General features: G+C 44.2%; 1 protein-coding gene and 1 non-coding gene across 2 annotated transcripts in view; both read left to right on the forward strand.

Moving 5' to 3' along the window:
• Window positions 1-22248, forward strand: part of FBXO36 (F-box protein 36) — a 63085-nt gene that overhangs the window by 5933 nt on the left and 34904 nt on the right. The window lies entirely within an intron of this gene.
• LOC132238902 (U6 spliceosomal RNA) lies at window positions 1283-1389 on the forward strand. Its single transcript, XR_009453878.1, has one exon. It is a non-coding gene; the product is annotated as a U6 spliceosomal RNA (small nuclear RNA).

Consider the following 22248-nt stretch of genomic DNA (forward strand, 5'->3'; position numbering starts at 1 on the left):
TATGGTCTGGTGTAAATCTTCACCTGCCAGAGGTTCTATTTCTTCATCTCTAAAATGAACAGTTCAACCCTTGGCCACTTCCCAGATTTGGTGAAAACCAAATGTATATGAAAAAGCACTCTAGCCCTGACCAGGTGGCTCAGTTGGTTGAAGTATCGTCCCTTACACCAAAAGGGTTGCAGGTTCGATCCCCAGTCTGGGTGCATGCACACTCACGCTCCCTCCTCCCCCCCCCCCCCTCCTTCTCTCTTTCATCAATAAACATACTTTTAAAAATTTTTTAAGCCGAAACTGGTTTGGCTCAGTGGATAGAGCGTTGGCCTGCGGACTGAAGGGACCCAGGTTCGATTCCGGTCAAGGGCATGTACCTGGGTTGCTGGCACATCCCCAATAGGAGATGTGCAGGAGGCAGCTGATCGAAGTTTCTCTCTCATCGATGTTTCTAACTCTCTATCTCTCTCCCTTCCTCTCTGTAAAAAATCAATAAAATATATTTTTAAAAAAGTTTTTTTAAAGCACTCTAAACCAGTGTTTCCCTAAGAGATGTTTCATGATCGAATAAGTTTAGAAAATCCAGGATTAAACACCATTCTATTTGCTTCTCCAAATTTTTCAGAGCCTTTAAAATCCTATTGCGCAATATGAAATCTCCAAGAGGAGATTGTAGCATGGAATTTTTCCTACAGGCATGTGACTACGGAACCCGTTTTTCTCTGAGCATCTCAGAAACTGAGATTCTGTGCAGTGTTCTTTGCAAAATACCCAGTAGTATGCCTGGTATGTGGCAGCAAATATTGAAAAATGTTTAAGGATTTATATTGCATTGTCTTCTTCCAATGACAAATTAGTCAAACTTAACATTCCAATGAAAATGTTTGTAGTAGCTGTTAGTCATCTCACAACTATGTTATTTTATTTATTTTTACAATCAGCTTACATTTCCACAAAAATACCTATTGATGTTTTGATTGGGATTATAATGCAATGTGTAGATCCATTTGTGGTCAACTAACATCTTTATTATCAAGTTTCAAATCCACAAATATATACTTACTTTTAGAGTTTTTTAGCTATTCTTTAATTTTGCTCAATGATTTCTCATAGAGTAGAAATCTTACATATATTTGTTAGATTGCTAGGTGTTTGACCTCTTTGTTCTATTTTAAATTAAATTCCTTTTTAAAGTTTTATTTTCTGTTTGTAACTAGTAACAAAAACAATTGATTTTTGTTTCTGGTAAATTTCCTTTTATCTAGAACTTTTATCAAGATCTAGTGATCTTGTGCTCGCTTCGGCTGCACATATACTAAAATTGGAACGATACAGAGAAGATTAGCATGGCCCCTGCGCAAGGATGACACAAAAATTCGTGAAGCATTCCATATTTAAAAAAAAAAAAAGATCTAGTGATCTTGCCAAAAGTCAGTTGCTAATTCTAATAATTTATAATTCTTTTAGATTTTTGGATATATTCATGTCACCTCTGAATAATGATACATATTTCTTCCTTCCTAATTCTCATGTCTTCTTTATCCTTGCCTTATTCCATTGGCTAAGATTTTCACTAAAATATTGAAAAGAAATGATGTAAGACATTCTTTTCTTATTCCTGGACTTAAGAGGAAGGCTTTTCATATTTTGCCATAAAGTATAATATTTTCTGTATGTTTATAAAAATCACATTAACAACATTTCCTTTTATTTCAAGTTTGCTAAAAGTTTCTATTTTGGATGGATAGTGAATTTGATTTAAAAAAACAAAAACAAAAAATGATCATTTAGTTATATATTAAAATTTAAATTGTAGTTTTTCTCTGAATAATTCTTCAGATTAAATATCTTGACTCCAGGACCACCACCATGCTCATCATACCTTAAATAATACCCACCACTTTCCCATTCTGTCACTGTACACTTGGGCCCAATCATCTGGGTCACTTCTTGTTAGTCTCCCTATATCCAAGTCATTTCCCTCCTTTGAGTCTTTTCTAAAACTAGAGGCCTGGTGCACGAAATTCATGCACGGGTGGGGTCCATAGGCCTGGCTGGCGATTAGGGCTTATGGGGGCCGTCTCACCCAGTCCTGATTGGGGCCAGGCCAGTCGGGTCCTGCCGGCTGCCAGCTGGAGCCTGCCGGCACCTGATGGCCGGGGCCTGCCGGCTCTGCTGGACAGGGCCTGCCAGACGGGGGAAGGGGTGGGAGAGGTTGGCTGGCCATGGGAGGTTGGCTGTGGGAGTGCACTGACCACCAGGGGGCAGCTCCTACATTAAACGTATGGCCCCTGGTGGTCAGTGCACATGGTCAACTGGTTGTTCTGATCTGGTCGTTTGGTCCTAATGGTTGCTTAGGCTTTTATATATATACTAGAGGTCTGGTGCACAAAAATTTGTGTACTCGGGGGGCATCCCTAGGCCAGCCTGCCCCCTCTAACAGTCTGGAAGCCCTCACAGGATGTCCTACTGATGTCCCTGTGGGGAGCGGGCCTAAGCCGCAGTCTGGCCTCCCTCTGTGGAAGGCAACTGGCCGATCAGGTATATAGATACTTTCTGAAGGCAGCACAGACCCCTTCCTTATTTCTTTCCTCTGTGGTTGGAGAATAGGGAACTAAAAGATGGAGACAGAACTGTGGCCGGGCCTGGGGCTCTTGTAGGCAGCAGAAAGAAGGAGAGGTCTGGGGAAAATCTAGACACGGTTTTCTTCAATTGTCCTCCCTACCTCCGGGCCCCTCGCTCTGTTCTTTCCTTGTCGTGGTGGACACTTGGGCCTTGGACTGACAGGAGCCCAGCGACGGTGGAGTTCAGCCCCCTCACTTCTCAGCTGAACATACAACCGCCTCACATTCCAAGTGGAGCTGTTTTCAAGTGGCTAAAGTGCTGGCAATTTATGCCTTCCGGCCTTTCCCCTCTTGGGTTTCCTCCTTGGGTCAGTTGCAAACTTCACTGAGACACCAAAGCAACTCTGCCTTGGTAGTTCTGCACCGGTCCCTGCCCGGGCCCTGCCAGGTACTCTTCCTTGAGGTGTCTGGGTCCACAGTTTGAGCTCAGGGAGGTCACCCAGAGCCCGTTCCCCCGGACTGGTGGGGCAGGGGGGCTAGCTTGAAGAGCTAGAGGAAGATAGCAGAGTAAGAATTGGTATGAACCAGTGCCTGCTTCGCCAGACTTCCTAAGTTCCCCACCGGGCCCAGGCTGAGCCCCTTCCCCACACCAGGAGGATCCCAGCTGAGGTCCCCTCCCTGCACCCAGCACTCTCCTTCCTGTTCTACCACTAGGGGAAGGGAGTAGCTCACCTGCTCTGGACCCTGCCAACCTGGCAGGCTGAGGCACAGGCGGTGCAGCCTAGGGTGCTGGTGGCTGCGAGCCTTCTCCCCCTCCCTGAAGTGTGGGGCAGGGTTGCAGCAGCTCACAGCCATCCCTGGGCACCACGCATGGAGACACCACTCTCCACTGAGCCACCATCTGCCCAGGCCGTGTGGGGGTTGGGGTGGCCTTGGGCTCCCACTGGCCCCACTGAAGCCAGACTCAGCTTGGCCGGCCACCCCCGCCGCCCGAGGGCTGCACATGCCCCACGGGCCTCATCGCCCTCGTGAATCACCATGGTCCGGCTGTTCCATCCCAGGAATTGGCCATCCCGATCCCATGGCTCACTCCCTGGTGCACTTGGGCCTGCCCAGCAAGCATGTAGGCAGGAGCTGGGCCTCTGAGGGGAAGGAGGAGGGATGCACGGGCCAGGGCAGAAGTGGGGAACTTGGCGGTGTAAACACAGCCCCCCCCCCCATGTCGTGCCGGCCCCTCACACTGCATTCCCGAATCCCTGGGTGCCCCTGCCCAGCACTGTGCTCTCGGGCCTGGGGTGGGGGTGAGGGACCTGGAGCTGCAGCCTGAAGGCAGCCCTCGCTGGCTTGGAATCGCAGTGGCCAATCAGGGAGGGATGCGGGGTGCCAAATTCCACCTCTCTCTCTTTCTCTCTTTCTCTTTCTCTATGAGAGGGCCCCCTGTCCCCGGCGGGTGGGCGGGAGCTCAGGCGAAGGCAAGCAATGCCAATCACCTCGCCTGAGCCCCTGCCTGCCCCCGGATCACACACAGGAGTGGGCCCCGTGTCCCCAGCGGGCAGGCGGGGGCTCGGGCGAGGCAATCAGCGATCGCTTCGCCTGAGCCCCCTCCCCCAGGTTGCACACGGGGGCCTGGATGGCGGCTCTTGCTGTCCCGCCCTGCTTGCAGTATGCAAATTAGCCGCCATCTTTGTTGGAGGTTGATTTGCATATCGCTCGGATCAGCCAGTGGCAGGCATAGTGAAGGTACGGTCAATTACCATGTTTGTCTATTATTAGTGTAGATATATAGATGCCCATTTGACATTTCAAGTCAATGAGGAAATATGGAACCACTCAATAATTATAGTGGTTCACAATCAAATTCACAATCAAAATTGTCACAAAATTTTAAAAATTACCTAAATATTTCTCTCTCTCGCTCTCTCTCTCTCTCTCTCTCTCTCTCTCGTGCTATATATTGAAAAGTTTCATATGGATTGAAGAACTAAGTGCTGTACACACAGACATACACTGTGAAAGTGCCATAAGAAATAAAAGAATATTGTTTTAATCTGGAGGTAGATACTATGCAAGACTCTGAATCTGGAACCCACATACATTTAAATAAAATTTTGTTTCATAAATGATACTTAAAACACATTTAATAAATTACCTGAGAGAAAACGTTAACCACATATTTACTAGGCAAAGCATTAATATTATCTGTATTAAAAAGTTACCTATATAAAACCCTAATATGCAAATAGACCAAATGGCAGGACAAACGAACAACCAGTCACTATGATGTGCAGTGACCACCAGGGCGCACGCGTGGAACATGGCAGGCATCGGCCGTGGCGGGATGGTGGAGCAGGTGAGTGGGGGCGCCAGACCAAGGTGGGGCACCACTCGCTGTCATCAAGGTGAGCCTCTGGTGGTTACTGAAAAGTCTTTGCTCTTGCGTGCTGCAGTCTGGCCTGGCGCTCGCACCTATTGCCAGCACTGGCCCCGCTTGCACCCACTGCCAGCGCCATCAGCGTGTGGGAGCAGCACCATGAGTGGGGCTGCCAGCAGACAGAGGATTGGGGGCTGTGGCAGGAGGGGCCAGGTGGAGGCACGGAGGATGGGCTGAGACCCGCCCCTGTGTCCACCGCAGTCTTGTGGCCCACAGTTCCTTTCAAGGTGCACAAATTTGTGCACTGGGCCCCTAGTTAATATATAAAGTAATAAGGATAAATAATCTCATAGAAAAATAAGCAAAGACTGTGGACAGTTACTGAAGAAATACATATGACAGCCCTGGCAGGTGTGGCTCAGTGATAGAGCATCAGCTGGCACACCAAAGGGTCACAGATTTGATTGCTGGTCAAGGGCACGTACCTAGATTGCAGGTTTGTTCCCCAGCCTTGGTCGAGGCAACCAATCAGTGTGTCTCTCTCACCTCTCTCTCTCTTTTTCCACCCCTCATCCCTCCCTTCCACTCTCTCTTTAAAAAAAAAAAAAAAAAAAAAAAAGGGAAAAATATCCTCAGGTGAGGATTAACCAAAAAAAAAAGACAGAAATACACATGACCAATAAACATATGAAAAGATGATTCACCTGGAGAGAACCAAGATGGTAGCATAAGGTACAGACCTGTGCGTGCTGCCTCCCACAACAACATTGAAACTACCAACTATAAGACAAAACAGCTATCATTCAGAACCATGGGAAAGCTGGCCCAGTGGAAGTTCTACAACTGGAAGGAAAGAAAGAAGCGCATTGAGACTGAGTAGGAGATGCAGAGGCGCCAAGAACAGAGGTACAGAGTCACGCGCCAGGCGGGCTGCAACTGGATGCGCGTTTTTTTCCATCGGAAGGGGATACAAGCTCTCAAACCCACTGAGCTTGTTTGGGGTGGGATTCTGAGGTCCCAGACCCCTACGGGGAGAGGCGGGACTGCCTTGCAGCAGGTCAGAGAGCGAGGGTGGCTTTCTTGCGGAGCTGCTCGCCGGCACTCAGGGACTCGGAGACACAGAGTCTCAGAGAGGCAAGGAGTCGGGGAGACGCTATTGCTGTTTGCTCCGCCCTGGTGATTCCCTGAGACCTCACCCTACTCAATTTACATCCCCACCCAAGCTGTGCCAGTGGCACAAAAGGAACCACCTGCGCTTTTGCAGCCTAACCCAACAAACTGCAGATTTCAACTCCTCTCATCCATAAGGGACACACTCAAGAAGGAGAATCAGGTTCAGAGGAAGCCAGAGCTGGACCCGGCTGGGCCAGTGACATGGAACCGCTGTACCAGCAAACGCACAAGGAGGTCCACCAGATCCAGTCTCACATGGGACGCCAGGAGACGGCAGACAAGCAGTCTGTGCACTTAGTAGAAAATGAAATCCAAGCAAGCATACCAGATATTCAGCCAGGAAGAATGCCTTGAGATTTTGTCCAGCAAGGAGCCGCCCAACAAAAGGCAGAATGCCAAACTTCGTGTTGACCAGTTAAAGTATGATGTCCAGCACCTGCAGACTGCTCTCAGAAACTTCCAGCATTGGCGATACGCAAGGGAGCAACAGGAGAGACAGCGAGAGGAGCTTCTGTCTCACACCTTCAACCCCAATGTGGGATGCGGCGCCCCCTGCGAGGCTGCGTGAGGCTGTGACGCCCCCTGCAAGGCTGTGACGGCCCCTGCAAGACTCCCACAGCCACTGCGAGGCTGTGATGGCCCTTGTGAGGCTGCGACAGCCCCTGCAAGGCTGCGATGGCCCCTGGGAAGCCGGTGGAACGGTGGGAACCACCCAGACGGCTTCATCGACAGCCCATGAACCAGCTCGCAGCCCCACGCACAACTATTACCTGAAGGGTGAGAGGGGCGAGAGCAGCTGTAGTGTTGCCTTCTCCTCACTTTTGGTAGCGAAATCCTCATTTTAAACATAAGAGGACACATTATTTTAAAAAGCCATTACGTGGCTCTGTACCCTTTCTGAGTAGAGCGTGAACAAGTCATGAGAGACCTTTCCGAACACGGGGCCATGTTGCGGATGGAAATAGCTACATTTTCCATGTGTATGACCTTTGACCCGGCGACAAAAAGCGTACACCTATGGATGAGGACAGTGGGGGGGGGGGTAATGGGCAGAGGGTGGGGTGGGAACTGGGTGGAGGGGAGCTATGGGGGGAAAAAAAGGGGAACAACTAATAATCTGAACAATAAAAATTTATTTAAAAAAAAAGATGATTCACCTTACTAGTGATCAAGGAAATATAATTTAAAGCCACAAGTTGCACATTTTTTTTCACTGGCAAAATTTGAAACCATCCAGGTTGACAAGGCTGAGAGAGAAAGGGCTTCATGAAGTGTTTGCTCATCAAGTCCTGGACCATGCCGACAACAAAGACTACAGCAAGTGGAGATCTGAGCCATCTGGTGAGAGCATTGGAAGGCATCCTACCTAGGTCCAAGAAGACTTCATGAGGCCTAGATGTGAGCTGAGATGAAGACGAAGAGCTAGGGACAGTCATGTGAGCCAAGGATATGTGAGCCCAGCACTTGTTTCAGGGGTGAGTAAAAAATCATGTACTAGTGCAGGAAGTACTAGTAAAGCTTGGTGCCCATACCACTGAGGAGCAGCCAGGGAGCAGATCAGAGAGTGTAAATCAAGAATTAAGACTTGATCCAGCCAGTCAGTGGTTTTCAAATTACCCTTTGGTTTTACAAATAAATGGACCAGCGAGGTTCCACAAGCATTTTATTCAAATCTCCTCTTTGGGAATATTTTCCACTAATTTGGAAGTCGTAACACAAAGGAAATTCCTACACTTTCACATGTTTTATGTATCAAATTTTAATACCTTGTGCTTCCAAAATCTAGATGAACATGTTTTGGTGCAGGCCACAGAGGAAAGCATCTGTCATCACTGTGAAGACAGTAGAATTTCTCACAAATGTGTCATTGTTTGGGAAGGCTGAGCTATGATCAACCCTGTTTGGATTCGTGCCTGTACAAGGCAAGTATAGTCAGATAGAGAAAGCCTGAAGATCAGGAGAAGCTCCATCTCAGCACAGATCATGGAACCTGAGAGTTCCCCCCAAAACACATTGACCACCTTGTGATAATGACATCAAGCTAGAGAGTTAACACACAGTAAGCAATTTTCAATGCTTTTTGTCTGAACTTGGTATTTGTGATAAGAACACTGAATTTGGTAGATATTGGTAATTCAACTCTAAAATGAAAGTCTTAATTAACTACTCTCACATGTTTGGATCTCCTGGATCCTCTGAATTGAAGAGTATCCTAAAAGCAGTAATTAAAACAAAATGATTTTAATTTACTCAATACATGTTTGAGTGCTTTCTACTAATTGGTGCTACTGGGTGCTGTGCAAATTCAGGATACAGAAGGGAGCAAAAGCACATGTTCTCTGCCCTCGTGGAGCTGGATGCTGAGCAAATAAGCACGTAAGCTGAACCAAAATGTGAACCAAATGAGATGTCAACCATGGTAAGTGCTCAAGGATGTGGCCTGGCCAGGGAGGTGGAGGAAGGCTGTCCAGAGGAACTGAGGCCTGATCTGCCATCTGGAAGACGGGGCGACGGGAAAGAGGGCCCGTGCAGCTGGGGTGCAGACTAGGGTAGCAAAGCCGAGCAGGCTTCTTAGAACATAATCGGGAGCTTTGTCCTGATACTGAGAGACCCAGAGCCATTGATTTTTAAGAGGATGAAGTGACTGGAATACTAAATTCCAATGATTGTGAGGTACACTTTTTTTACCTCTTATCCCCAGAACCAAATTTAATTAGCATTTTTTTTCTGTGCTATTCATAAAATAACGTACAGTTGATGGCATTTTAGAGTTAGTGAAATGTGGTAATCAGGTTTGCATTTTTAAAGGATAAGTCTGGATAAAATGTCAACAGATTTATGACTATCTGCATGGATCAGGGTTTTCTTTTTATTATAATAAAAGGCAGATATTGACTACTAATGTTGAATAACACTAATATTCATTTTCACCTATATTTCACTGCCTAATTTCAAAGGTCTCTTTATCAGAATAGCTTCTTTGCTCTGGTCAACTTATAATAACTAAATATTATTATTCTGAACTTACAAAAAGTCTGTCTTCAAAAAAATAGATAAATATAAATTGATATATAGACATAAATAGATACAGATAAAATCTATACAGATTTCCCTTCATAAAAGGATTCTGCAATGAAAAACTAAAAGTTTGAAAACTACTGTTCAAGGTAATAGGGATCCACAGCAGACTTTTGGGGAGAATGACATGATTGGAGCTGTGCGACAGAACAGGCTCTGGGTACAGCAATGTGGAAGACATGAGGGAGTGGAAGAAGTTTCTGTGGAGAGGAGATGCACAAGTGAAATGATCTTGTTTCTTATTTTAAAAAATGTCCATAATACTTTTTACCTCCTAATAATGTTTTAAGGATTTTATGAAGTAAATATACAAGTTATTGACAATTCTTCCCTACCTTACATTTTTGTTCTGGTAGTTCTTTTAGTTCCGAAATGAGTCTCCTCTCTAGAACTATTAAAAGGTCTCTTTGGCATTTCTTTTAAGGGAGAGTTTGGCATTCAACAGGACAAAACTTGTTTATGCATTCCATACCCTTTTGTGCCAGACGGTCTCGGTGACTGCCTCCAGCTCCTCCACGGCTCTCTTCCACATACATGGTCATTACTTCCTGCAGTTACTCAAGATTCTCTCTTCCTTAAAGACCTGGCTATCGGAGCCTTCCCAAAGCTCCACAAAAGACACTCTTAAAGGAGCTAAGTGTCAAATATATGGTGACAGAAGAAGGTTTGACTTTGGGTGGTGGACACACAATGCAATAAACAGATGATGTATCATATAATTGTATACTTAAAACCTGTATAATTTTATTAACCAATGTCACCCCAATAAATTCAATAAAAATAAATAAATAAAATTAAAAATACCGAGTCTTACCTCTGCCTAAAATGCTTTTTTCGTTTTCAAAAAAGGGGCTAAGAGGCCATCATAGTGCTGGATGTATTTTTAGTGCTTTTGTATTTTGATTACTATGTTGATTTTATTTTTCCCAAGTAGTAGACCTTATTAAAGTAGCGACTAAAAAGATTTTAAAATAAATGAAATAAAAATTATTCCTCAATATTACCTTTAAATACGTATTTTTTTTACTTTTTTTTTTTTTTTTTTTTTACTTTTTGCAGTTAGTAACCCAAAGACTGCTTTATGAATAACATAACTAAGAATATTTCGTAAACACAGGGAACACGTCTTCATCATAGGTACTTACTGCAGGGTCACATGCCTTATGTGTAAGGTTTGTGCATTTGGAGTAATTCTGCCATAATGATTAGTTGTGTATCTGATTTGTGGAGAAATTGTCTATACAACCCATGTAGGTATGTGTTATGAGTTGAACTATGTCTTCCCCCAAAAATGTTGTTTAAGTTCTAACCCCCAGTATCTCAGATTGTGGCCTTATGTAGAAACAGGGTTATTGCAGATATTATTAAGATGATAGCATACTGGAATAAGTGGGCCCCCTAATCCAGTCACTCGTATCTTTATAAGAGGATGGAAATGTGAATACATACACAGGCCATGTGATGGCCAATGGCCACTGTGATTTGGAGAACCCAATCCAAACCAATTAGATGCTGAAACTGTTGAGAATGGAGAATTCCCTTTACTCTGAACTTACAGTGATATGAGCTACCAGCAGCCATCTTGTCTCTACCAGGGAGCTGTAAGCTTGTCACCACCAGGGACAACCTGCCAACACAGAGGTACAGAGAGATCGGATCTTTGTGGCGTTGTTTGCTGCTTCTGGGGCCAACTGGGCCTACGGCAATGCATGCCAATAAGGTTCTTTTCTTTCACTCCATCCAGGTTGACAGGGTTTTCCATCACCTAAAACTGGAAACGCCCTAACTGGTGCAAGTCAGAGGGCCACCCTGATGGAATCAGCAGTGGCTGGGATGGCAGGCCAGATGTCAAATGCAGAACAAAATGGGTTCAAGGAAGGTCAGGCCCAGTGATAGGAGCTGTGGGTGATACAGGCAGTTTGAAGTTCAGCCTCTCCAATATAAATAAAGATGTGAAAGACAAGGTTAAAAGTGTTTGAGTTCATAAATCATGGTGACTATTGTTATAAGACAAAACCAAACACAAACAGTAGCCTGGGAATAGATATGTGATACATTCAAGAGCCGTGGCCCATTGGCAACTTTGCTGGCTACCATGGCTGTATGTATGGACCTGGACAAACTGCTGATGTGACCATCTCCCCAGATCTGCTTGTAAAAACTGCATGAGGTTATGTGTGTTGAAAAAAGGCACCTAGCCCTGCCAGCATGGCTCAGTGGTTTAGCATAGATCTATGAACCAGAAGGTCACAGTTCGATTCCTGGTCAGGGCATATGCCTGGGTTGCAGCTCGATCCGTTCAAGAGGCAGCTGATCAATGATTCTCTGTCATCATTAATGTTTCTATCTCTCCCTCTCCCTTACTCTTTAAAATCAATAAAAATAAGTTAGAAAAAGGCACCTAACACAAAAAATGTGTTCACTAAATTAAAATGTTCCCACCTTTCTTAAAAACTGCCTGCCTCTCCCATGTTCTCCACACTAGAAACCAGCCGTGTTTGAGGAATCAAAGATAAACAAAAATATAGCTCGCAAACAAAGCAAAATTCATGTAAATGTTCTAGGCAAGTTTACATGTTACATTTAAATGCATTTATTTAACAGTTTCACTTATGACTTTCCAGTTGTTTTATAGATATTAATTATTACAGCATCCAAACTAGAAAGATAGTATCACTTCTTTAAACATGAGGATATCAAATGAGTTGTTTAAGGCAAAAAGAATTATTTTATTAGTACCTAAAATTATAGACCATGTTAATTATTTTAAATATAAGAGAAAAAACTAAATTTCTGATAGAAGCAGTAAAACTGGTGTGTGTGTTTTTTAAGCATAAGAAAAGTAAGAGTTTTATTGGTTTATTCTGAAAAAAAAAACCCTAAAGATTTAGGGATTTGTGAACTATAGCGTATAACAAAGTTTAGCTAAAGATCATTGATTATTTTTTAGGAGAAATGTAATTGCAAGAAATGAGGATGAATATGCTTTATTACTGTTCTAATTTAGATGAGAAAAAGTCAGCAATATTGGCAAAGCCACAAATTGTATGGAGGGTGCAGAGAAGGGGCAGGAAGATAGCAGTGTGGTAAAAAGAGTTTGTAGCCCTAGCTGGTTTGGCTCAGTGGATAGAGCGTTGGCCTGCGGACTGAAGGGTCCCATGTTCGATTCTGGTCAAGGGCATGTACCTTGGTTGCGGGCACATCCCCGGGGGGAGGTGTGCAGGAGGCAGCTGATGGATGTTTCTCTCTCATCGATGTTTCTAACTTTCTATCCCTCTCCCTTCCTCTCTGTAAAAAATGAATAAAATATATTTTAAAAAAAAGAGTTTGTAAATAGGTCATAGCCAATACTACCAGTAACATGGTAGTTAATTAAATGCATGGATTCTATTAGCAGATCCCACTATTTACTGGTTGTTGGACCACATAGGCAAGTTACTTTCCTCTACCTTAGTTTTTCCATCTTAAAAAATGGGTCTAATAATGATACCTCAAAAGGTTGTGAGAAATAAATGAGTTAATACTAGTAAATATAAGCAACCTAGAACAATGCTTGGTGTATAGTAAGTGCTATGTGTGTTTATTGTTATTAATGAGGTTGGTTGATTGCTTGGAAGTGGACAGATTTAGTACTAAAATAGTACTTATTTTTAAGTCGGTTAAAATGTATTCCTTTAAAAAAAAAAATCTCATAGTGAAGAACAAACAGCATATGACAGGACCAAAGGCTTACTTCAGAATCCATCATCTTGCCCCTTAAAGTCAGATTCCCTTCCAGACTTGGTTCTTCACCTTTCTGTGCTCAAGCTGCTGATTCCTCCCTCTCCTTGACTTTGCCCTTTCCTCTCTCATGTCCAGTTGGAAATCAAGTCTTTTCCCCCATTCATTTAAACTCAGGTTCATCCTTCTCTCCTTCCCCTTTGCTCCCTCGTTGCCTCTTACCCGTCTTGCTGTGTCTCCCAGTTGGTCTCCACATCTCGAGTCCTCCTCCTTCCTGCCCACCACTGCCCACAGGTGAATCTTCCAAAATTCTGAGGGGGACAATACAGTCGATCCTAATTAGCCACAGATTCCGTGCCTGTGAATTTGCTCACTAAAATTTTCTTGGAACCCCAAGATCAATATACTCCTAGTGCTTTCCCAGTCATTCATGGACATCTGCAGAGCAGAAAAACGATTGAGTCCACCCACTGGCAAGTCCCCAGCTGATGTGGAACAAGGCCACCATCTGCCTTCTTAGTTTAGCTCTCATCTGAAAACAAGTGTCCTTTTTGTGGTCTATTTAGTGCCATATTTTCCTCATTTTTGTGTTTTTTGTTGTTGGTGGTTTCGCTGTTTAAAATGGCCCCCATGCATAGTGCTAAAGTGCTGTCTAGTGTCCTAAGTACAAGAAGGCCGCCATGTGCCTTATGGAGAAAATACATGTGTTAGCTTCATTCAGGCTTGAGTTATACTGCTGTTGGCTATGAGTTCAATATTAATGAACCAATATATGCTGAACGAAGTATCTTTAAAATGAAACACATAAAGCAAGGTTATGTATTGGTCAGTTGGTGAAAATGTGACCAGAGGCTGGCAGAAACCTATCTCTGTGTTTCCCGAGGGCAGTGATTCGGTATTGGATAATTCAGCCTTGGTGGAGACTTTTTTAGAACCTAATCACATGAATAATGAGAATCAGCTGTACACATATACATTCATAGACTCAGGTTATGTGGTGCTCCATTTCACTATGGGATATTTTATTTTATTTTTATTTTTTCAATTATATATTTATTGTTCAGATTATTACATTTGTTCCTCTTTTTTCCCCCCATAGCTCCCCTCCACCTGTTCCCCCCTTACCCTCTGCCTTCACCCGCCCCCCCACTGTCCTCATCCATAGATGCACAATTTTTGTTTAGTCTCTTCCTGCATCCCCCACACCCCTTTCCCCCCCAAGCATAGTCAGTCCACTCCCTTTCTATACCCCTGATTCTATTATAATCACCAGTTTATTCTGTTCATCAGATTATTTATTTACTTGATTTGTAGATTTACTTGTTGATAGATGTGTATTTGTTGTTCATGGTTTTTATCTTTACCATTTTCTTCTTCTTCCTCTTCTTAAAGGATACCTTTCAGGTTTAGTGGTGATGAACTCCTTTAGCTTTTTCTTATCTGTAAAGCTCTTTATCTGACTTTCAATTCTGAATGATAGCTTTGCTAGATAAAGTAATCTTGGTTGTAGGTTCTTGCTATTCATCACTTTGAATATTTCTTGCCACTCCCTTCTGGCCTGCAAAGTTCCTGTTGAGAAATCAGCCGACAGTCATATGGGTACTCCTTTGTAGGTAACTGACTGTCTTTCTCTTGCTGCTTTTAAGATTCTCTCTTTGTCTTTTATACTTGGCATTTTAATTATGATGTGTCTTGGTGTGGTCCTCTTTGGATTCCTTTTGTTTGGGGTTCTCTGCGCTTCCTGGACTTGTGAGTCTATTTCTTTCACCAGGTGGGGGAAGTTTTCTGTCATTATTTCTTCAAATAGGTTTTCAATATCTTGCACTCTCTCTTCTTCTGGCACCCCTATAATTCTGATGTTGGTACGCTAGAGGCTCCTTATACTATCTTCATATTTTTGGATTCTTTTTTCATTTTGCTTTTCCGGTTGGGTATTTTTTGTTTCTTCGTATTTCAAATCTTTGACTTGATTCTTGCGATCCTCTAGTCTGCTGTTGGGAGTCTGTATAATATTCTTTATTTCAGTCAATGTATGCTTAATTTCTAGTTGGTCCTTTATCACAACCTTGAGGGTCTCATTAAGTTTATCGGTGGTTTCTAGAAAATTCTTGAAAAAACCTTGTAAATGTGGTTTTGAATTCTATATCCAGTAGTTTGCTTTCCTCCATTTCTGTCATTTGTGTCCTGTTTCTTTGTCTCCGCATTTTTTTATGCTTCGCTGTGTCAATAGAGTGGCTTTCTATACTAGGTGTCCTATAGGGCCCAGTGGCTCAGTCTCCCCAATTACCTGAGGTAGACGCTTTTGGTGCACCCCCTTGTGGGCTTTGTGCACAGTCTTGTTGTAGTTAAGCCTTGATTGTTGTAGGTAACACTGGGAGGGATTGACCTCCAGGCCAGTTGGCTGTGAGAATCAGCTGTGTCTGCAGTGGGAGAACTTCTGTGCTGGAGACACTCCTCCGGGGCAAGACTTGCTTCAATGGGGCATTGATGCACACTGAGTCTGCCCCCTGAGTGTGTCCTTTATGAATCTGAGGGGCTGCAATCTGGATGGTCCCACTCTGACCACCAGGCACACTGGCTCCTGGATCTCTAAGGAGGTGCTAATCTAGCCTCTGCCTGAGGCTATCCAGCAGGAGCCAGCTGTGATGCAATGTAAATTACCCTGGGGCCTTGGGCCAGCAGCAGTTTGTTAGGTAATTATCAGATTGCAAAGGGCCAGGCCTTTCATATGCAAAAGCCTCCATGGCTTGGACAGGGCGGGGTCCCAGGGAATCAACAGGGCAGAGCGAGCAGCTGTGGCTGCTTTCAGTCCTGCCCTCAGAGGCCCCGCTTCTCAGTGTCCCGGCAATTGCTGCAAGCACCCCCGAGAGAAAGCTGCCCTCGAGTTCCGACTGATGCCAGACAGTCCAGTTTTTCCCGTATGAGTCTGGGTCCCCAGAGACTCGCCTGGAACTGGAGCTCAGAGCTTGAGACTCCCTCCCGATTGAAAAAGACAACCATGTCCTCAGCCGCCAACCCTCTCCGCATGCACCTCTGTACCTCTGTATTTTACTTCCGCACTGCACCTCCTCTGAGTCTCGGTATGCTTTTCTCTTTCCTTCTAGTTGTAGAATTTCCACTCAGCCAGCCTTCCTGTGGTTCTGGATAATGTCCGTTCCGTCTTTTAGTTGTATTTTTGAAGTGGTTGTGCAAGGCAGCAATCTCCGGTGTTTACCTATGCCGCCATCTTGGTTTCTCTCTCTCACTATGGGATATTGATCGACACAATCTGACCCCTTTTCCCTCTCCTAACTTGTCTCCTAATACTCTGACACAAGTCTCTGTTACAACCAAATTGACAATTTTTTTTCTGCCCATAATTCATTTCAACCTTTGCCCCTCCCCACTCCTTTCACCCTCACTCCACTGGGGAGCAGTCACAAGGATGAGCATGTGAGCCAGGTCTGTCCAATCATGAATCCCCCTGCCTCTAGGCCAGGACATGTGTGGGTAGTTGACACAGCCTAGACTCTACAGTCTATTAGACCAATACAATCATTCCCTGGGATTTGTTTACCCTCAAAGAGAGTTTCTCATTTTCTGGTGGGTCCTCAAGCTGGGTGATTAGGCCTAGAATTTCCAGCTGCCAGTTCCCCACTGCAAAAGGGACATGCATCTGCCATAGAAGATAATGAGGCCAATGGCAGAGGAGTGGAAACAAGAGAAAGAGCTGATAATCTGGTGCTGTCGCTTTGCACCCCTGTTATGCCTGAGGCCACCCACAACACTGTCTTTCCAAATTATACAACCCAACACTACTGCTTTCTTAATAAAATACTTGGTATGAGTCTGTCTCTTGAGACCAGGAGCTCTGAATAATACACTCAGACATTTTGATCTCTCTTGAATTCACTCTTGCTCTAAATCACACTTTCTCCCTAATATGGATTTCTTTTGGTCCAAAATGTAGTGGACCTGGATTTTCTTCTATCTTTTATTTCCTTAAGACTATTCCTGGGACAGAGTATGAAACAGCAAACTGGGAATTAGGGATATGAACAGGAAGTAAAACAAGAGTAGAACTTTTGCAGTGTAACCCCAGGAGGGAGAAAGGAAGTATAGGCAGGTAACAGAGGCCTTAGAATTGCACTTCCATGGACCATGTATGATCCAAGGGGTTCAGTCAGGTCTCAGTGCTCTGCTGCATATAAGATATGCTGTGAGCTAAGCCTCTGCAATCTTGATTATGTGGGGCCTATCCTCACACAGGCATCCTCTCTTGAACTTGAATAATGTCACCTCTGTCCTTCAGTCTCCTTATTCTACCCCTCCACCTGAAACACTCTGTCCCCAATCTTGGCAATTTCTAGGAAGTGAAGTGGATAGCAGGAAGAATTCTAGGCAATGGGCATCCATTTTAGCACAGTCACTGAATTATTATACTACAGTTGTGAAACCAGAAATGATATGTTGAAATGTGAGGGATAGTCATGGGCCTGGCATGAGCATGCTGAAGAAGACGTGGATGAGGGCCACTGTCTGGAGGTCTTCGTATGTCACTCCAGGGATTTTGGCTATGGAGAACTTTAATGGACTTTAAGTCGGGGAGGAAAAATTACATTCATAGTAGCATTTTGTTAAGAGGCCGTTGACTGCCATTTTAAAGATAGAGTGGAGGTAGAGAGCCTCTTATAAGATTTTATCATGATCTTCAAGAGCACAGTGGCGAGGAAGACAATAGTTGTTGAGAAAGTGAATTTAATTAGAATTTGGTCACAAAGCCAATGTTTTGTGATGAAAGAGTGGTAAGAGTCTAGAATGACTCAACTAGTGCCACCAAGATAAGGAATTTAGGAAGAGGAAGAGGTAAGTTTGTGAGAGATGATGATGAAATCAACTTTTTATAGTAAAGGTCCTGGTAAATTACCCAGTTGGGTATACATAGTCTGCTAGATACTTTACTAGGACTCTGGAGATCAAAAGTAAAAAATAAAGATTTGACTCACTTGGCAGCATTTAAAGCTATGGATGAGATTACCTAGAGCTGTGGTCAGCAAACTGCAGCTCGTGAGACACATGTGGCTCTTTGGCCCCTTGAGTGTGGCTCTTCCTAAGCCTTAGGAATACCCTAATTAAGTTAATAACAATGTACCTACCTATATAGTTTAAGTTTTAAAAATTTGGCTCTCTAAAGAAATTTCACTGTTGATACTTGGCTCTGTTGACTAATGAGTTTGCCGACCACTGACCTAGAGAGACAAGAGACATCAGCAAAGAACAGAGTTTTAACACTGAAGCACAAGTCAAGGCAGAGGAACACTTGTGTCTCCATGTTTGCATCATCTTTTTACTTTTGGGGGAGAAAAGTGTATATCACTGATAGTAGTGGCATAAACGACCCAGATTATTTGAGGATGAGTTAAATATTTTTCCTTGTCAGTAATGAAAAGCATGTGCAATGGGAATAATCTGATGGAACAAAGTTGGTGAAGGTATGGAAAATGGCTCCTCTTGTGTGATGTTGACAAGAGTGTAAATTAGTGCATCCTTCATAGAAACATGAATCGTCCCCAATATTGATTTTCCTTTGTCCTTAGTGAAAGATTACCTGACTTTTAGCTGAACATATATATGGGCATCCCAGAAAAAAAACACCAACCAAACAAAAAGACCTACATTTCTCAGTCTCCCCTGTAGCTAGGTGTAGCCACATGACCAAATTCTGTCCAGTCCTGACCAATATGCTTCCCCAAAACAGTTCAGCAACACAGTCAAGTAATATGGTCATCCTTTACCCTGGCATCCCAAGTCAGGAATTTTACCCCAGGAGATAATTACACAAATTTGAAAAGACACATAAATAATATTCATCACAGCTTTGTTTATATAACCAAAAAGGAGGGTGGAGAAACTAAAAGTCCTTCAATAGAACTTGGTTAGGTAAATTATGTATACCTCTGTATAAAGGAGCACTGTGAAGCCACCAAAATGATGATCCTATATTTAGACATCACAGGAATAGATGTCTATGACATAGAATGAAAGAAGAGATTACAAATGAGCATGTTTATTATCCCATTCATGTAAAACTAGAAAGCATGCACACATATGTACAAACATACAAATCTATAAATATATAGAGAGCCTGAGAAATGTTTGGATAATATCTGTAAAAATACTCTTTAATGACTAAAAATGAAATTTTAGAATTGCGGTGTTTTTGTTTTTTACTCCCCCCCCTTCCTCCACCCCCAGGCTCTTTTATCATTACTTGAACTGTTTACTATCAGCTTTATCATTGTTATTAAAAACTGTAAAGCCTTTCTAACATTTTAAATATTCTCTTTAAAAAATTAACATGATTAAGAAAGTAATGTGAGGAATTTTGCCTGCTTACTGTTCAGGAAAAGGTGTGGCCATTGTTGAAAGTCAAATACATGAAACACACTCCAGGAAAACTGACTCACCTTTCAGTGGTAGTCCACAGTAGGTGGAGACATCCTACTTGGCAGATTTTTTAATGTTTTGTTTTGTTAATCCTAACCCGAGGATATTTTTTCCCATTGATTTTTAGAGAGAATGGAAAGGAGGGGTAGAGAGAGAGAGTGAAACGGTTATGTGACAGTGACATGGATTGGTTGCCTCCCGCACGCACCTGGACCAAGTCAGGTATCAAACCTGCAACCCAGGTTCATACCCTTTACCAGGAATCGAATAAAGACCCTTCAGTCCATTGGCTGATGCGCTAACCACTGGGCACCAGCCACAGCTAAACTTTTTTGAATGGAAAAATAATTGGAACTTAAATGATCACCTTAGTGGGTGATATATTTCAATTTTTTCATTTTATTTTTTATTGATCTAAGGAGTTGGGGTGGGGAAAGGAAATACATGGTTTCAGAGTAAACCAGTAATTTAGGACTCCTGGTTTTTAGTTTTTATTTAGAAATACATTCACAGTAATTATGAAGAGATCTAGCAAGATATTTATTTATGTACATAGTATACGAACTGGTTAATGTCACTGATATTTTGAGTTTTTAAAGATGGGCTACTACCCCAAGGTAACTCTTTGCAGTCTATGTGCCCACCCCAATCTCAGGTCATGTATTATTATTTTGTTTTGTTTTAATATTTGTGTTGCAAAAAGCTCAATTTATTTACAAAGAAATTGCATTTATACAATTCATAGCAGTAAAATGGAAATAAAATTGTGGGGTACCTTGAAGAGGTAAGGTTAATTATAATCTACTAGAAGCCCAGTGCACAAAAATTTGTGCACTCGGGGGGGGGGGGAGGTCCCTCAGCCCGGCCTGTGCCCTCTCGCAGTCTGGGACCCCTTGGGGGATGTCCACCTGCTGGCTTAGGCCCGCTTCCTGGGGGACCGGGCCTAAGTTGGCAGTCAGACATCCCTCTGGCAGCCCAGGAGTCCTCGGGGGTTGTCTACTTGCCAGTGGGGAACAGGCCTAAGCTGCAGTCGGACATCCTTAGTGCTGCTGAGGAGGTGGGAGAGGCTCCTGCCACCACCACTGTGCTGGCAGCCATCAGCCTGGCTTGTGGCTGACCATCTTAGTTGGGTTAATTTGCATACTTGCTCCTAATAGGCTTGTGGGTGTGGCTTGAGCGTAGCAGGGGGCAGTTAATTTGCATGTTTCTCTTTCATTATTTAGGATTTATTTATAGACCTGTGTACGATAGTATTTCCAAATTTTAACATTCCAAAACATTTAATTTATTCCCACCCCTTTTGTTCTCATTTGAAGGATTGCCTGCCAGTTTGACTGGAAATAGCCTGAAGCCTAACTTGCAATGTTTTCAGCCTTTTGAGGAGTTTAGTATATTTTCTCTTTTATGGCCATCTTCGCAATACTGCATGAAAATCCCTTCATTTTTATCGTATTGATTTGCCCAGCATCTGCACCTACTTATCATTTCAAAAAAGAAAGGCAGCAGGCAGCTATTATTTAGCCCCCTTTTTAGCTCCTTGTCTGCTGTAGAGTCAGAAGATATGGCTGAATTGCAGTTTTAATTTTTAAATGTATTTAATATGATTATTAAAATACTAAATTTCACTTAATAGAAAATAGTCTGTTCATTCACAGAAAAGTGCTTTTGTGGTCACCTATATAATAAAAGGCTAATATGCAAATAGACCAAATGGAGGAACAACCGAACAACCAGTCGCTATGACGTGCTTTGACCAACAGGGGGCGTGCGTGGAACATGGCAGGTGTTGGCCGCAGTGGGATGGTGGAGCCGGTGAGTGGAGGTGCCAGACCAAGGCAGGGCGCCAGTCACTCATCAGGGTGAGCCACTGGTGTTTACTGAAAATTCTTTGCTTCTGCATGCCATGGTCCCACCTGGCACTCAAACCTGCTGCCAGCACCGCCCCGCTCGCACCCACTGCTGGTGCCAGAGCCACCGCTTGCATCCACTGCCAGCACCAGCCGCACTCGCATCCGCAGCTAGCGCTGGAGCCGCCACTCGCACCTGCTGCCGGCACTTGGTGCCGCTCCCGATTGCTTTGCGCCATCAACAGGTGTGAGCAGAGGCTGCCGGCCCCAATCGCCCTGAGGGCTTCTCCACCTCCCCCCTGCTCCTGAGGGGCGATTGGGGCAGCAGCCTCCACTTGCACCCCCTGACAGTGCTGAGCGTTTGGGACCGGCACCGGGTGCTGGTAGTGGGTGTGAGCGATGGCTCCAGCACCAGCTGTGGGAGCAAGTGGAACCAGCTCCGGCAGTGGGTGTGAGCAGTTCTGGTGTGGTCAGTGGGTGCGAGCAGGGCTGGCGCTGTCAGTGTGTGGGAGCAGCGGGAGCAGGCTGCTGGCAAAGAGGGGACCAGGGGCTGCGGCAGGAGGGGATGGGCGGGAGCACAGAGGATGGGCCGAGACCTATCCCTGTGCCCACCACAGCCTCGTGGCCCACAGTTCCTTTCAAGGTGCATGAATTTGTGCTCTGGGTCCCTAGTCTTCTATACCAGTGGTCGGCAAACTGCAGCTCACTAGCCACATGCGACTCTTTAGCCCCTTGAGTGTGGCTCTTCCACAAAATACCATGTGCAGGCGTGCGTACAGTGCAATTGAAACTTCGTGGCCCATGTGCAGAAGTTGGTTTTCGGCCTGGGCGACTCTGTTTTGAAGAAGTACTGTTGATATTTGGCTCTGTTGGCTAATGAGTTTGCCGACCACTGTTCTATACTAATAAAAGCATAATATGCTACTTAACCAGATAGCCAAACGACATTCCGGATGTCGTTCCGGACAAAGCTGTGGGGGCTGAGGCAGAGGCAGTTAGGGGCAATCAGGCCGGTAGGGGAGCAGTTAGGGGTGATCAGGCAGGCAGGCAGAGGCAGTTAGGGGCAACCAGGCAGGCA

This window comes from Myotis daubentonii, chromosome 7 (assembly GCF_963259705.1).
Source record: "Myotis daubentonii chromosome 7, mMyoDau2.1, whole genome shotgun sequence".
NCBI lineage: Eukaryota > Metazoa > Chordata > Mammalia > Chiroptera > Vespertilionidae > Myotis > Myotis daubentonii.